Genomic DNA, 18,682 nt, shown 5'->3' on the forward strand with positions numbered 1-18,682 from the left:
ATTACTATTATCATATATGAACTATTACAAGCCAAGACTACTGGAGCATCAGAATGTCACAAGACTGAATATTAGTATCATACATGAACTATTACAAGCCAAGACTACTGGAGCATCAGAATGTCACAAGACTAATTACTAGTATCATACATGAACTATTACAAGCCAAGACTACTGGAGCATCAGAATGTCACAAGACTGATTACTATTATCATATATGAACTATTACAAGCCAAGAGTACTGGAGCATCAGAATGTCACAAGACTGATTACTAGTATCATACATGAACTATTACAAGCCAAGACTACTGGACCATCAGAATGTCACAAGACTGATTACTAGTATCATATATGAACTATTACAAGCCAAGACTACTGGAGCATCAGAATGTCACAAGACCGATTACTAGTATCATACATGAACTATTACAAGCCAAGACTACTGGACCATCAGAATGTCACAAGACTGATTACTATTATCATACATGAACTATTACAAGCCAAGACTACTGGACCATCAGAATGTCACAAGACTGATTACTAGTATCATACATGAACTATTACAAGCCAAGACTACTGGAGCATCAGAATGTCACACGCCTGATTACTAGTATCATACATGAACTATTACAAGCCAAGACTACTGGAGCATCAGAATGTCACAAGACTGATTACTATTATCATATATGAACTATTACAAGCCAAGACTACTGGAGCATCAGAATGTCACAAGACTGATTACTAGTATCATATATGAACTATTACAAGCCAAGACTACTGGACCATCAGAATGTCACAAGACTAATTACTAGTATCATACATGAACTATTACAAGCTAAGACTACTGGACCATCAGAATGTCACAAGACTAATTACTAGTATCATACATGAACTATTACAAGCCAAGAGTACTGGAGCATCAGAATGTCACAAGACTGATTACTAGTATCATACATGAACTATTACAAGCCAAGACTACTGGACCATCAGAATGTCACAAGACTGATTACTAGTATCATACATGAACTATTACAAGCCAAGACTACTGGACCATCAGAATGTCACAAGACTGATTACTAGTATCATATATGAACTATTACAAGCCAAGACTACTGGAGCATCAGAATGTCACAAGACTAATTACTAGTATCATACATGAACTACTACAAGCCAAGACTACTGGAGCATCAGAATGTCACAAGACTGATTACTATTATCATACATGAACTATTACAAGCCAAGACTACTGGAGCATCAGAATGTCACAAGACTGATTACTAGTATCATATATGAACTATTACAAGCCAAGACTACTGGAGCATCAGAATGTCACAAGACTAATTACTAGTATCATACATGAACTATTACAAGCCAAGACTACTGGAGCATCAGAATGTCACAAGACTGATTACTAGTATCATATATGAACTATTACAAGCCAAGACTACTGGACCATCAGAATGTCACAAGACTAATTACTAGTATCATATATGAACTATTACAAGCCAAGACTACTGGAGCATCAGAATGTCACAAGACTAATTACTAGTATCATACATGAACTATTACAAGCCAAGACTACTGGAGCATCAGAATGTCACAAGACTAATTACTAGTATCATACATGAACTATTACAAGCCAAGAGTACTGGAGCATCAGAATGTCACAAGACTGATTACTATTATCATATATGAACTATTACAAGCCAAGACTACTGGAGCATCAGAATGTCACAAGACTGACTACTATTATCATATATGAACTATTACAAGCCAAGACTACTGGACCATCAGAATGTCACAAGACTGATTACTAGTATCATATATGAACTATTACAAGCCAAGACTACTGGAGCATCAGAATGTCACAAGACTAATTACTAGTATCATACATGAACTATTACAAGCCAAGACTACTGGAGCATCAGAATGTCACAAGACTGATTACTAGTATCATATATGAACTATTACAAGCCAAGACTACTGGAGCATCAGAATGTCACAAGACTGATTACTAGTATCATACATGAACTATTACAAGCCAAGACTACTGGACCATCAGAATGTCACACGCCTGATTACTATTATCATACATGAACTATTACAAGCCAAGACTACTGGAGCATCAGAATGTCACAAGACTGATTACTATTATCATATATGAACTATTACAAGCCAAGACTACTGGAGCATCAGAATGTCACAAGACTGATTACTAGTAACATTTATTAACCGTTATAAGCTGAGAGGACTGGACCATCAGAATGTCACAAGACTAATTACTAGTATCATACATGAACTATTACAAGCCAAGACTACTGGAGCATCAGAATGTCACAAGACTGATTACTATTATCATATATGAACTATTACAAGCCAAGACTACTGGACCATCAGAATGTCACAAGACTAATTACTAGTATCATACATGAACTATTACAAGCCAAGACTACTGGAGCATCAGAATGTCACAAGACTGATTACTATTATCATATATGAACTATTACAAGCCAAGACTACTGGAGCATCAGAATGTCACAAGACTGATTACTAGTATCATATATGAACTATTACAAGCCAAGACTACTGGAGCATCAGAATGTCACAAGACTAATTACTAGTATCATACATGAACTATTACAAGCCAAGACTACTGGAGCATCAGAATGTCACAAGACTAATTACTAGTATCATACATGAACTATTACAAGCCAAGAGTACTGGACCATCAGAATGTCACAAGACTGATTACTAGTATCATATATGAACTATTACAAGCCAAGACTACTGGAGCATCAGAATGTCACAAGACTAATTACTAGTATCATACATGAACTATTACAAGCCAAGACTACTGGAGCATCAGAATGTCACAAGACTGATTACTAGTATCATATATGAACTATTACAAGCCAAGACTACTGGAGCATCAGAATGTCACAAGACTGATTACTAGTATCATACATGAACTATTACAAGCCAAGACTACTGGACCATCAGAATGTCACACGCCTGATTACTAGTATCATACATGAACTATTACAAGCCAAGACTACTGCAGCATCAGAATGTCACAAGACTGATTACTATTATCATATATGAACTATTACAAGCCAAGACTACTGGAGCATCAGAATGTCACAAGACTGATTACTAGTAACATTTATTAACCGTTAAAAGCTGAGAGGACTGGACCATCAGAATGTCACAAGACTAATTACTAGTATCATACATGAACTATTACAAGCCAAGACTACTGGAGCATCAGAATGTCACAAGACTGATTACTATTATCATATATGAACTATTACAAGCCAAGACTACTGGAGCATCAGAATGTCACAAGACTGATTACTAGTATCATACATGAACTATTACAAGCCAAGACTACTGGAGCATCAGAATGTCACAAGACTGATTACTATTATCATATATGAACTATTACAAGCCAAGACTACTGGAGCATCAGAATGTCACAAGACTGATTACTAGTATCATATATGAACTATTACAAGCCAAGACTACTGGAGCATCAGAATGTCACAAGACTAATTACTAGTATCATATATGAACTATTACAAGCCAAGAGTACTGGACCATCAGAATGTCACAAGACTGATTACTAGTAACATATATGAACTATTACAAGCCAAGACTACTGGAGCATCAGAATGTCACAAGACTGATTACTATTATCATATATGAACTATTACAAGGCAAGACTACTGGAGCATCAGAATGTCACAAGACTGATTACTAGTATCATACATGAACTATTACAAGCCAAGACTCCTGGACCATCAGAATGTCACAAGACTGATTACTATTATCATATATGAACTATTACAAGCCAAGACTACTGGAGCATCAGAATGTCACAAGACTGATTACTATTATCATATATGAACTATTACAAGCCAAGACTACTGGAGCATCAGAATGTCACAAGACTAATTACTAGTATCATATATGAACTATTACAAGCCAAGACTACTGGAGCATCAGAATGTCACAAGACTGATTACTAGTATCATATATGAACTATTACAAGCCAAGACTACTGGAGCATCAGAATGTCACAAGACTGATTACTAGTAACATTTATTAACCATTATAAGCTGAGAGGACTGGACCATCAGAATGTCACAAGACTAATTACTAGTATCATATATGAACTATTACAAGCCAAGACTACTGGAGCATCAGAATGTCACAAGACTAATTACTAGTATCATACATGAACTATTACAAGCCAAGACTACTGGAGCATCAGAATGTCACAAGACTGATTACTAGTATCATATATGAACTATTACAAGCCAAGACTACTGGAGCATCAGAATGTCACAAGACTGATTCCTAGTATCATACATGAACTATTACAAGCCAAGACTACTGGACCATCAGAATGTCACACGCCTGATTACTAGTATCATACATGAACTATTACAAGCCAAGACTACTGGAGCATCAGAATGTCACAAGACTGATTACTATTATCATATATGAACTATTACAAGCCAAGACTACTGGAGCATCAGAATGTCACAAGACTGATTACTAGTAACATTTATTAACCATTATAAGCTGAGAGGACTGGACCATCAGAATGTCACAAGACTAATTACTAGTATCATACATGAACTATTACAAGCCAAGACTACTGGAGCATCAGAATGTCACAAGACTGATTACTATTATCATATATGAACTATTACAAGCCAAGACTACTGGACCATCAGAATGTCACAAGACTAATTACTAGTATCATACATGAACTATTACAAGCCAAGACTACTGGAGCATCAGAATGTCACAAGACTGATTACTATTATCATATATGAACTATTACAAGCCAAGACTACTGGAGCATCAGAATGTCACAAGACTGATTACTAGTATCATATATGAACTATTACAAGCCAAGACTACTGGAGCATCAGAATGTCACAAGACTAATTACTAGTATCATACATGAACTATTACAAGCCAAGAGTACTGGACCATCAGAATGTCACAAGACTGATTACTAGTAACATATATGAACTATTACAAGCCAAGACTACTGGAGCATCAGAATGTCACAAGACTGATTACTATTATCATATATGAACTATTACAAGCCAAGACTACTGGAGCATCAGAATGTCACAAGACTGATTACTAGTATCATACATGAACTATTACAAGCCAAGACTACTGGACCATCAGAATGTCACAAGACTAATTACTAGTATCATATATGAACTATTACAAGCCAAGACTACTGGAGCATCAGAATGTCACAAGACTGATTACTAGTATCATATATGAACTATTACAAGCCAAGACTACTGGAGCATCAGAATGTCACAAGACTGATTACTAGTAACATTTATTAACCATTATAAGCTGAGAGGACTGGACCATCAGAATGTCACAAGACTAATTACTAGTATCATATATGAACTATTACAAGCCAAGACTACTGGAGCATCAGAATGTCACAAGACTAATTACTAGTATCATACATGAACTATTACAAGCCAAGACTACTGGAGCATCAGAATGTCACAAGACTGATTACTAGTATCATATATGAACTATTACAAGCCAAGACTACTGGAGCATCAGAATGTCACAAGACTGATTCCTAGTATCATACATGAACTATTACAAGCCAAGACTACTGGACCATCAGAATGTCACACGCCTGATTACTAGTATCATACATGAACTATTACAAGCCAAGACTACTGGAGCATCAGAATGTCACAAGACTGATTACTATTATCATATATGAACTATTACAAGCCAAGACTACTGGAGCATCAGAATGTCACAAGACTGATTACTAGTAACATTTATTAACCATTATAAGCTGAGAGGACTGGACCATCAGAATGTCACAAGACTAATTACTAGTATCATACATGAACTATTACAAGCCAAGACTACTGGAGCATCAGAATGTCACAAGACTGATTACTATTATCATATATGAACTATTACAAGCCAAGACTACTGGACCATCAGAATGTCACAAGACTAATTACTAGTATCATACATGAACTATTACAAGCCAAGACTACTGGAGCATCAGAATGTCACAAGACTGATTACTATTATCATATATGAACTATTACAAGCCAAGACTACTGGAGCATCAGAATGTCACAAGACTGATTACTAGTATCATATATGAACTATTACAAGCCAAGACTACTGGAGCATCAGAATGTCACAAGACTAATTACTAGTATCATACATGAACTATTACAAGCCAAGAGTACTGGACCATCAGAATGTCACAAGACTGATTACTAGTAACATATATGAACTATTACAAGCCAAGACTACTGGAGCATCAGAATGTCACAAGACTGATTACTATTATCATATATGAACTATTACAAGCCAAGACTACTGGAGCATCAGAATGTCACAAGACTGATTACTAGTATCATACATGAACTATTACAAGCCAAGACTACTGGACCATCAGAATGTCACAAGACTGATTACTATTATCATATATGAACTATTACAAGCCAAGACTACTGGAGCATCAGAATGTCACAAGACTGATTACTATTATCATATATGAACTATTACAAGCCAAGACTACTGGAGCATCAGAATGTCACAAGACTAATTACTAGTATCATATATGAACTATTACAAGCCAAGACTACTGGAGCATCAGAATGTCACAAGACTGATTACTAGTATCATATATGAACTATTACAAGCCAAGACTACTGGAGCATCAGAATGTCACAAGACTGATTACTAGTAACATTTATTAACCATTATAAGCTGAGAGGACTGGACCATCAGAATGTCACAAGACTAATTACTAGTATCATATATGAACTATTACAAGCCAAGACTACTGGAGCATCAGAATGTCACAAGACTAATTACTAGTATCATACATGAACTATTACAAGCCAAGACTACTGGAGCATCAGAATGTCACAAGACTGATTACTAGTATCATATATGAACTATTACAAGCCAAGACTACTGGAGCATCAGAATGTCACAAGACTGATTACTAGTATCATACATGAACTATTACAAGCCAAGACTACTGGACCATCAGAATGTCACACGCCTGATTACTAGTATCATACATGAACTATTACAAGCCAAGACTACTGGAGCATCAGAATGTCACAAGACTGATTACTATTATCATATATGAACTATTACAAGCCAAGACTACTGGAGCATCAGAATGTCACAAGACTGATTACTAGTAACATTTATTAACCATTATAAGCTGAGAGGACTGGACCATCAGAATGTCACAAGACTAATTACTAGTATCATACATGAACTATTACAAGCCAAGACTACTGGAGCATCAGAATGTCACAAGACTAATTACTAGTATCATACATGAACTAATACAAGCCAAGACTACTGGAGCATCAGAATGTCACAAGACTGATTACTATTATCATATATGAACTATTACAAGCCAAGACTACTGGAGCATCAGAATGTCACAAGACTGATTACTAGTAACATATATGAACTATTACAAGCCAAGACTACTGGAGCATCAGAATGTCACAAGACTGATTACTATTATCATATATGAACTATTACAAGCCAAGACTACTGGAGCATCAGAATGTCACAAGACTCATTACTATTATCATATATGAACTATTACAAGCCAAGACTACTGGAGCATCAGAATGTCACAAGACTAATTACTAGTATCATATATGAACTATTACAAGCTAAGACTACTGGAGCATCAGAATGTCACAAGACTGATTACTATTATCATACATGAACTATTACAAGCCAAGACTACTGGAGCATCAGAATGTCACAAGACTGATTACTAGTAACATTTATTAACCATTATAAGCTGAGAGGACTGGACCATCAGAATGTCACAAGACTAATTACTAGTATCATATATGAACTATTACAAGCCAAGACTACTGGAGCATCAGAATGTCACAAGACTAATTACTAGTATCATACATGAACTATTACAAGCCAAGAGTACAGGAGCATCAGAATGTCACAAGACTGATTACTAGTATCATACATGAACTATTACAAGCCAAGACTACTGGAGCATCAGAATGTCACACGCCTGATTACTAGTATCATTTATGAACTATTACAAGCCAAGACTACTGGAGCATCAGAATGTCACAAGACTGATTACTATTATCATATATGAACTATTACAAGCCAAGACTACTGGACCATCAGAATGTCACAAGACTGATTACTAGTATCATACATGAACTATTACAAGCCAAGACTACTGCACCATCAGAATGTCACAAGACTGATTACTAGTATCATACATGAACTATTACAAGCCAAGACTACTGGAGCATCAGAATGTCACAAGACTGATTACTAGTATCATACATGAACTATTACAAGCCAAGACTACTGGAGCATCAGAATGTCACACGCCTGATTACTAGTATCATACATGAACTATTACAAGCCAAGACTACTGGAGCATCAGAATGTCACAAGACTGATTACTATTATCATATATGAACTATTACAAGCCAAGACTACTGGACCATCAGAATGTCACAAGACTGATTACTAGTATCATACATGAACTATTACAAGCCAAGACTACTGGACCATCAGAATGTCACAAGACTGATTACTAGTATCATACATGAACTATTACAAGCCAAGACTACTGGAGCATCAGAATGTCACAAGACTGATTACTAGTATCATACATGAACTATTACAAGCCAAGACTACTGGACCATCAGAATGTCACAAGACTAATTACTAGTATCATACATGAACTATTACAAGCCAAGACTACTGGAGCATCAGAATGTCACAAGACTAATTACTAGTATCATATATGAACTACTACAAGCCAAGACTACTGGACCATCAGAATGTCACAAGACTGATTACTAGTAACATTTATTAACCATTATAAGCTGAGAGGACTGGACCATCAGAATGTCACAAGACTGATTACTAGTATCATATATGAACTATTACAAGCCAAGACTACTGGAGCATCAGAATGTCACAAGACTGATTACTAGTATCATACATGAACTATTACAAGCCAAGACTACTGGAGCATCAGAATGTCACAAGACTGATTACTATTATCATATATGAACTATTACAAGCCAAGACTACTGGAGCATCAGAATGTCACAAGACTAATTACTAGTATCATACATGAACTATTACAAGCCAAGAGTACTGGAGCATCAGAATGTCACAAGACTGATTACTAGTATCATACATGAACTATTACAAGCTAAGACTACTGGACCATCAGAATGTCACAAGACTAATTACTAGTATCATATATGAACTATTACAAGCCAAGACTACTGGAGCATCAGAATGTCACAAGACTGATTACTATTATCATACATGAACTATTACAAGCCAAGACTACTGGAGCATCAGAATGTCACAAGACTGATTACTAGTATCATACATGAACTATTACAAGCCAAGACTACTGGACCATCAGAATGTCACAAGACTGATTACTAGTATCATATATGAACTATTACAAGCCAAGACTACTGCACCATCAGAATGTCACAAGACTGATTACTAGTATCATACATGAACTATTACAAGCTAAGACTACTGGACCATCAGAATGTCACAAGACTAATTACTAGTATCATATATGAACTATTACAAGCCAAGACTACTGGAGCATCAGAATGTCACAAGACTGATTACTAGTATCATACATGAACTATTACAAGCTAAGACTACTGGACCATCAGAATGTCACAAGACTGATTACTAGTATCATACATGAACTATTACAAGCCAAGACTACTGGAGCATCAGAATGTCACACGCCTGATTACTAGTATCATACATGAACTATTACAAGCCAAGACTACTGGAGCATCAGAATGTCACAAGACTAATTACTAGTATCATACATGAACTATTACAAGCTAAGACTACTGGACCATCAGAATGTCACAAGACTGATTACTAGTATCATATATGAACTACTACAAGCCAAGACTACTAGAGCATCAGAATGTCACAAGACTAATTACTAGTATCATATATGAACTATTACAAGCCAAGACTACTGGAGCATCAGAATGTCACAAGACTGATTACTAGTATCATACATGAACTATTACAAGCTAAGACTACTGGACCATCAGAATGTCACAAGACTAATTACTAGTATCATTTATGAACTATTACAAGCCAAGAGTACTGGACCATCAGAATGTCACAAGACTAATTACTAGTATCATTTATGAACTATTACAAGCCAAGACTACTGGAGCATCAGAATGTCACAAGACTGATTACTAGTATCATATATGAACTATTACAAGCCAAGACTACTGGAGCATCAGAATGTCACAAGACTAATTACTAGTATCATTTATGAACTATTACAAGCCAAGACTACTGGACCATCAGAATGTCACAAGACTAATTACTAGTATCATTTATGAACTATTACAAGCCAAGACTACTGGAGCATCAGAATGTCACAAGACTGATTACTATTATCATATATGAACTATTACAAGCCAAGACTACTGGAGCATCAGAATGTCACAAGACTAATTACTAGTATCATATATGAACTATTACAAGCCAAGACTACTGGAGCATCAGAATGTCACAAGACTGATTACTATTATCATACATGAACTATTACAAGCCAAGACTACTGGAGCATCAGAATGTCACAAGACTGATTACTAGTAACATTTATTAACCATTATAAGCTGAGAGGACTGGACCATCAGAATGTCACAAGACTAATTACTAGTATCATATATGAACTATTACAAGCCAAGACTACTGGAGCATCAGAATCTCACAAGACTAATTACTAGTATCATACATGAACTATTACAAGCCAAGACTACTGGAGCATCAGAATGTCACAAGACTGATTACTAGTATCATACATGAACTATTACAAGCCAAGACTACTGGAGCATCAGAATGTCACAAGACTAATTACTAGTATCATTTATGAACTATTACAAGCCAAGACTACTGGACCATCAGAATGTCACAAGACTAATTACTAGTATCATTTATGAACTATTACAAGCCAAGACTACTGGAGCATCAGAATGTCACAAGACTGATTACTATTATCATATATGAACTATTACAAGCCAAGACTACTGGAGCATCAGAATGTCACAAGACTAATTACTAGTATCATATATGAACTATTACAAGCCAAGACTACTGGAGCATCAGAATGTCACAAGACTGATTACTATTATCATACATGAACTATTACAAGCCAAGACTACTGGAGCATCAGAATGTCACAAGACTGATTACTAGTAACATTTATTAACCATTATAAGCTGAGAGGACTGGACCATCAGAATGTCACAAGACTAATTACTAGTATCATATATGAACTATTACAAGCCAAGACTACTGGAGCATCAGAATGTCACAAAACTAATTACTAGTATCATACATGAACTATTACAAGCCAAGAGTACAGGAGCATCAGAATGTCACAAGACTGATTACTAGTATCATACATGAACTATTACAAGCCAAGACTACTGGAGCATCAGAATGTCACACGCCTGATTACTAGTATCATTTATGAACTATTAGAAGCCAAGACTACTGGAGCATCAGAATGTCACAAGACTGATTACTAGTATCATATATGAACTATTACAAGCCAAGACTACTGGACCATCAGAATGTCACAAGACTGATTACTAGTATCATACATGAACTATTACAAGCCAAGACTACTGGACCATCAGAATGTCACAAGACTGATTACTAGTATCATACATGAACTATTACAAGCCAAGACTACTGGAGCATCAGAATGTCACAAGACTGATTACTAGTAACATTTATTAACCATTATAAGCTGAGAGGACTGGACCATCAGAATGTCACAAGACTAATTACTAGTATCATATATGAACTATTACAAGCCAAGACTACTGGAGCATCAGAATGTCACAAGACTAATTACTAGTATCATACATGAACTATTACAAGCCAAGACTACTGGAGCATCAGAATGTCACAAGACTGACTACTAGTATCATACATGAACTATTACAAGCCAAGACTACTGGAGCATCAGAATGTCACAAGACTAATTACTAGTATCATTTATGAACTATTACAAGCCAAGACTACTGGACCATCAGAATGTCACAAGACTAATTACTAGTATCATTTATGAACTATTACAAGCCAAGACTACTGGAGCATCAGAATGTCACAAGACTGATTACTATTATCATATATGAACTATTACAAGCCAAGACTACTGGAGCATCAGAATGTCACAAGACTAATTACTAGTATCATATATGAACTATTACAAGCCAAGACTACTGGAGCATCAGAATGTCACAAGACTGATTACTATTATCATACATGAACTATTACAAGCCAAGACTACTGGAGCATCAGAATGTCACAAGACTGATTACTAGTAACATTTATTAACCATTATAAGCTGAGAGGACTGGACCATCAGAATGTCACAAGACTAATTACTAGTATCATATATGAACTATTACAAGCCAAGACTACTGGACCATCAGAATGTCACAAGACTAATTACTAGTATCATACATGAACTATTACAAGCCAAGAGTACAGGAGCATCAGAATGTCACAAGACTGATTACTAGTATCATACATGAACTATTACAAGCCAAGACTACTGGAGCATCAGAATGTCACACGCCTGATTACTAGTATCATTTATGAACTATTAGAAGCCAAGACTACTGGAGCATCAGAATGTCACAAGACTGATTACTATTATCATATATGAACTATTACAAGCCAAGACTACTGGACCATCAGAATGTCACAAGACTGATTACTAGTATCATACATGAACTATTACAAGCCAAGACTACTGCACCATCAGAATGTCACAAGACTGATTACTAGTATCATACATGAACTATTACAAGCCAAGACTACTGGAGCATCAGAATGTCACAAGACTGATTACTAGTATCATACATGAACTATTACAAGCCAAGACTACTGGAGCATCAGAATGTCACACGCCTGATTACTAGTATCATACATGAACTATTACAAGCCAAGACTACTGGAGCATCAGAATGTCACAAGACTGATTACTATTATCATATATGAACTATTACAAGCCAAGACTACTGGACCATCAGAATGTCACAAGACTGATTACTAGTATCATACATGAACTATTACAAGCCAAGACTACTGGACCATCAGAATGTCACAAGACTGATTACTAGTATCATACATGAACTATTACAAGCCAAGACTACTGGAGCATCAGAATGTCACAAGACTGATTACTAGTATCATACATGAACTATTACAAGCCAAGACTACTGGAGCATCAGAATGTCACAAGACTAATTACTAGTATCATACATGAACTATTACAAGCCAAGACTACTGGACCATCAGAATGTCACAAGACTGATTACTAGTAACATTTATTAACCATTATAAGCTGAGAGGACTGGACCATCAGAATGTCACAAGACTGATTACTAGTATCATATATGAACTATTACAAGCCAAGACTACTGGAGCATCAGAATGTCACAAGACTGATTACTATTATCATATATGAACTATTACAAGCCAAGACTACTGGAGCATCAGAATGTCACAAGACTAATTACTAGTATCATACATGAACTATTACAAGCCAAGAGTACTGGAGCATCAGAATGTCACAAGACTGATTACTAGTATCATACATGAACTATTACAAGCTAAGACTACTGGACCATCAGAATGTCACAAGACTAATTACTAGTATCATATATGAACTATTACAAGCCAAGACTACTGGAGCATCAGAATGTCACAAGACTGATTACTATTATCATACATGAACTATTACAAGCCAAGACTACTGGAGCATCAGAATGTCACAAGACTGATTACTAGTATCATACATGAACTATTACAAGCTAAGACTACTGGACCATCAGAATGTCACAAGACTGATTACTAGTATCATATATGAACTATTACAAGCCAAGACTACTGGACCATCAGAATGTCACAAGACTGATTACTAGTATCATACATGAACTATTACAAGCTAAGACTACTGGACCATCAGAATGTCACAAGACTAATTACTAGTATCATATATGAACTATTACAAGCCAAGACTACTGGAGCATCAGAATGTCACAAGACTGATTACTAGTATCATACATGAACTATTACAAGCTAAGACTACTGGACCATCAGAATGTCACAAGACTGATTACTAGTATCATACATGAACTATTACAAGCCAAGACTACTGGAGCATCAGAATGTCACACGCCTGATTACTAGTATCATACATGAACTATTACAAGCCAAGACTACTGGAGCATCAGAATGTCACAAGACTGATTACTAGTATCATACATGAACTATTACAAGCCAAGACTACTGGAGCATCAGAATGTCACAAGACTGATTACTAGTATCATATATGAACTACTACAAGCCAAGACTACTAGAGCATCAGAATGTCACAAGACTAATTACTAGTATCATATATGAACTATTACAAGCCAAGACTACTGGAGCATCAGAATGTCACAAGACTGATTACTAGTATCATACATGAACTATTACAAGCTAAGACTACTGGACCATCAGAATGTCACAAGACTAATTACTAGTATCATTTATGAACTATTACAAGCCAAGACTACTGGACCATCAGAATGTCACAAGACTAATTACTAGTATCATTTATGAACTATTACAAGCCAAGACTACTGGAGCATCAGAATGTCACAAGACTGATTACTAGTATCATACATGAACTATTACAAGCCAAGACTACTGGAGCATCAGAATGTCACAAGACTAATTACTAGTATCATTTATGAACTATTACAAGCCAAGACTACTGGACCATCAGAATGTCACAAGACTAATTACTAGTATCATTTATGAACTATTACAAGCCAAGACTACTGGAGCATCAGAATGTCACAAGACTAATTACTAGTATCATACATGAACTATTACAAGCCAAGAGTACTGGACCATCAGAATGTCACAAGACTGATTACTAGCATCATATATGAACTATTACAAGCCAAGACTACTGGAGCATCAGAATGTCACAAGACTGATTACTAGTATCATTTATGAACTATTACAAGCCAAGACTACTGGAGCATCAGAATGTCACAAGACTGATTACTAGTATCATTCATGAACTATTACAAGCCAAGACTACTGGAGCATCAGAATGTCACAAGACTGATTACTAGTATCATACATGAACTATTACAAGCCAAGACTACTGGAGCATCAGAATGTCACAAGACTGATTACTAGTAACATTTATTAACCATTATAAGCTTAGAGGACTGGACCATCAGAATGTCACAAGACTAATTACTAGTATCATATATGAACTATTACAAGCCAAGACTACTGGAGCATCAGAATGTCACAAGACTGATTACTAGTATCATACATGAACTATTACAAGCCAAGACTACTGGAGCATCAGAATGTCACAAGACTGATTACTAGTATCATACATGAACTATTACAAGCCAAGACTACTGGAGCATCAGAATGTCACAAGACTGATTACTAGTATCATACATGAACTATTACAAGCCAAGACTACTGGAGCATCAGAATGTCACAAGACTGATTACTAGTAACATTTATTAACCATTATAAGCTGAGAGGACTGGACCATCAGAATGTCACAAGACTGATTACTAGTATCATACATGAACTATTACAAGCCAAGACTACTGGAGCATCAGAATGTCACAAGACTAATTACTAGTATCATTTATGAACTATTACAAGCCAAGACTACTGGACCATCAGAATGTCACAAGACTAATTACTAGTATCATTTATGAACTATTACAAGCCAAGACTACTGGAGCATCAGAATGTCACAAGACTAATTACTAGTATCATACATGAACTATTACAAGCCAAGAGTACTGGACCATCAGAATGTCACAAGACTGATTACTAGCATCATATATGAACTATTACAAGCCAAGACTACTGGAGCATCAGAATGTCACAAGACTGATTACTAGTATCATTTATGAACTATTACAAGCCAAGACTACTGGAGCATCAGAATGTCACAAGACTGATTACTAGTATCATTCATGAACTATTACAAGCCAAGACTACTGGACCATCAGAATGTCACAAGACTGATTACTAGTATCATACATGAACTATTACAAGCCAAGACTACTGGAGCATCAGAATGTCACAAGACTGAATACTAGTAACATTTATTAACCATTATAAGCTGAGAGGACTGGACCATCAGAATGTCACAAGACTAATTACTAGTATCATATATGAACTATTACAAGCCAAGACTACTGGAGCATCAGAATGTCACAAGACTGATTACTAGTATCATACATGAACTATTACAAGCCAAGACTACTGGAGCATCAGAATGTCACAAGACTGATTACTAGTATCATACATGAACTATTACAAGCCAAGACTACTGGAGCATCAGAATGTCACAAGACTGATTACTAGTATCATACATGAACTATTACAAGCCAAGACTACTGGAGCATCAGAATGTCACAAGACTGATTACTAGTAACATTTATTAACCATTATAAGCTGAGAGGACTGGACCATCAGAATGTCACAAGACTAATTACTAGTATCATATATGAACTATTACAAGCCAAGACTACTGGAGCATCAGAATGTCACAAGACTGATTACTAGTATCATACATGAACTATTACAAGCCAAGACTACTGGAGCATCAGAATGTCACAAGACTGATTACTAGTATCATACATGAACTATTACAAGCCAAGACTACTGGAGCATCAGAATGTCACAAGACTGATTACTAGTATCATACATGAACTATTACAAGCCAAGACTACTGGAGCATCAGAATGTCACAAGACTAATTACTAGTATCATACATGAACTATTACAAGCCAAGACTACTGGAGCATCAGAATGTCACAAGACTGATTACTATTATCATATATGAACTATTACAAGCCAAGACTACTGGAGCATCAGAATGTCACAAGACTGATTACTAGTATCATACATGAACTATTACAAGCCAAGACTACTGGACCATCAGAATGTCACAAGACTGATTACTAGTATCATATATGAACTATTAAAAGCCAAGACTACTGGAGCATCAGAATGTCACAAGACTGATTACTAGTATCATACATGAACTATTACAAGCCAAGACTACTGGAGCATCAGAATGTCACAAGACTAATTACTAGTATCATATATGAACTATTATAAGCCAAGACTACTGGACCATCAGAATGTCACAAGACTAATTACTAGTATCATACATGAACTATTACAAGCCAAGAGTACTGGAGCATCAGAATGTTACAAGACTGATTACTAGTATCATACATGAACTATTATAAGCCAAGACTACTGGACCATCAGAATGTCACAAGACTGATTACTATTATCATATATGAACTATTACAAGCCAAGACTACTGGAGCATCAGAATGTCACAAGACTGATTACTAGTATCATACATGAACTATTATAAGCCAAGACTACTGGACCATCAGAATGTCACAAGACTAATTACTAGTATCATATATGAACTATTACAAGCCAAGACTACTGGAGCATCAGAATGTCACAAGACTAATTACTAGTATCATACATGAACTATTACAAGCCAAGACTACTGGAGCATCAGAATGTCACAAGACTGATTACTAGTATCATACATGAACTATTATAAGCCAAGACTACTGGACCATCAGAATGTCACAAGACTAATTACTAGTATCATATATGAACTATTACAAGCCAAGACTACTGGAGCATCAGAATGTCACAAGACTGATTACTATTATCATATATGAACTATTACAAGCCAAGACTACTGGAGCATCAGAATGTCACAAGACTGATTACTAGTATCATATATGAACTATTACAAGCCAAGACTACTGGAGCATCAGAATGTCACAAGACTAATTACTAGTATCATACATGAACTATTACAAGCCAAGACTACTGGAGCATCAGAATGTCACAAGACTGATTACTAGTATCATACATGAACTATTACAAGCCAAGACTACTGGAGCATCAGAATGTCACAAGACTGATTACTAGTATCATATATGAACTATTATAAGCCAAGACTACTGGACCATCAGAATGTCACAAGACTAATTACTAGTATCATACATGAACTATTACAAGCCAAGACTACTGGAGCATCAGAATGTCACAAGACTGATTACTAGTATCATACATGAACTATTACAAGCCAAGACTACTGGAGCATCAGAATGTCACAAGACTGATTACTAGTATCATACATGAACTATTACAAACCAAGACTACTGGACCATCAGAATGTCACAAGACTAATTACTAGTATCATACATGAACTATTACAAGCCAAGACTACTGGACCATCAGAATGTCACACGCCTGATTACTAGTATCATACATGAACTATTACAAGCCAAGACTACTGGAGCATCAGAATGTCACAAGACTGATTACTAGTATCATATATGAACTATTACAAGCCAAGACTACTGGAGCATCAGAATGTCACAAGACTGATTACTAGTAACATTTATTAACCATTATAAGCTGAGAGGACTGGAGCATCAGAATG

The 18,682-nt window shown here is 35.9% G+C and overlaps 1 protein-coding gene across 2 annotated transcripts in view; it reads right to left on the bottom strand.

The window, feature by feature from the left end:
• Positions 1-18,682, bottom strand: part of LOC137277442 (leucine-rich repeat serine/threonine-protein kinase 1-like) — a 79,818-nt gene that overhangs the window by 13,308 nt on the left and 47,828 nt on the right. The window lies entirely within an intron of this gene.

The sequence above is a fragment of the Haliotis asinina genome, chromosome 3, assembly GCF_037392515.1.
Source record: "Haliotis asinina isolate JCU_RB_2024 chromosome 3, JCU_Hal_asi_v2, whole genome shotgun sequence".
Taxonomy (NCBI): Eukaryota; Metazoa; Mollusca; class Gastropoda; order Lepetellida; family Haliotidae; genus Haliotis; species Haliotis asinina.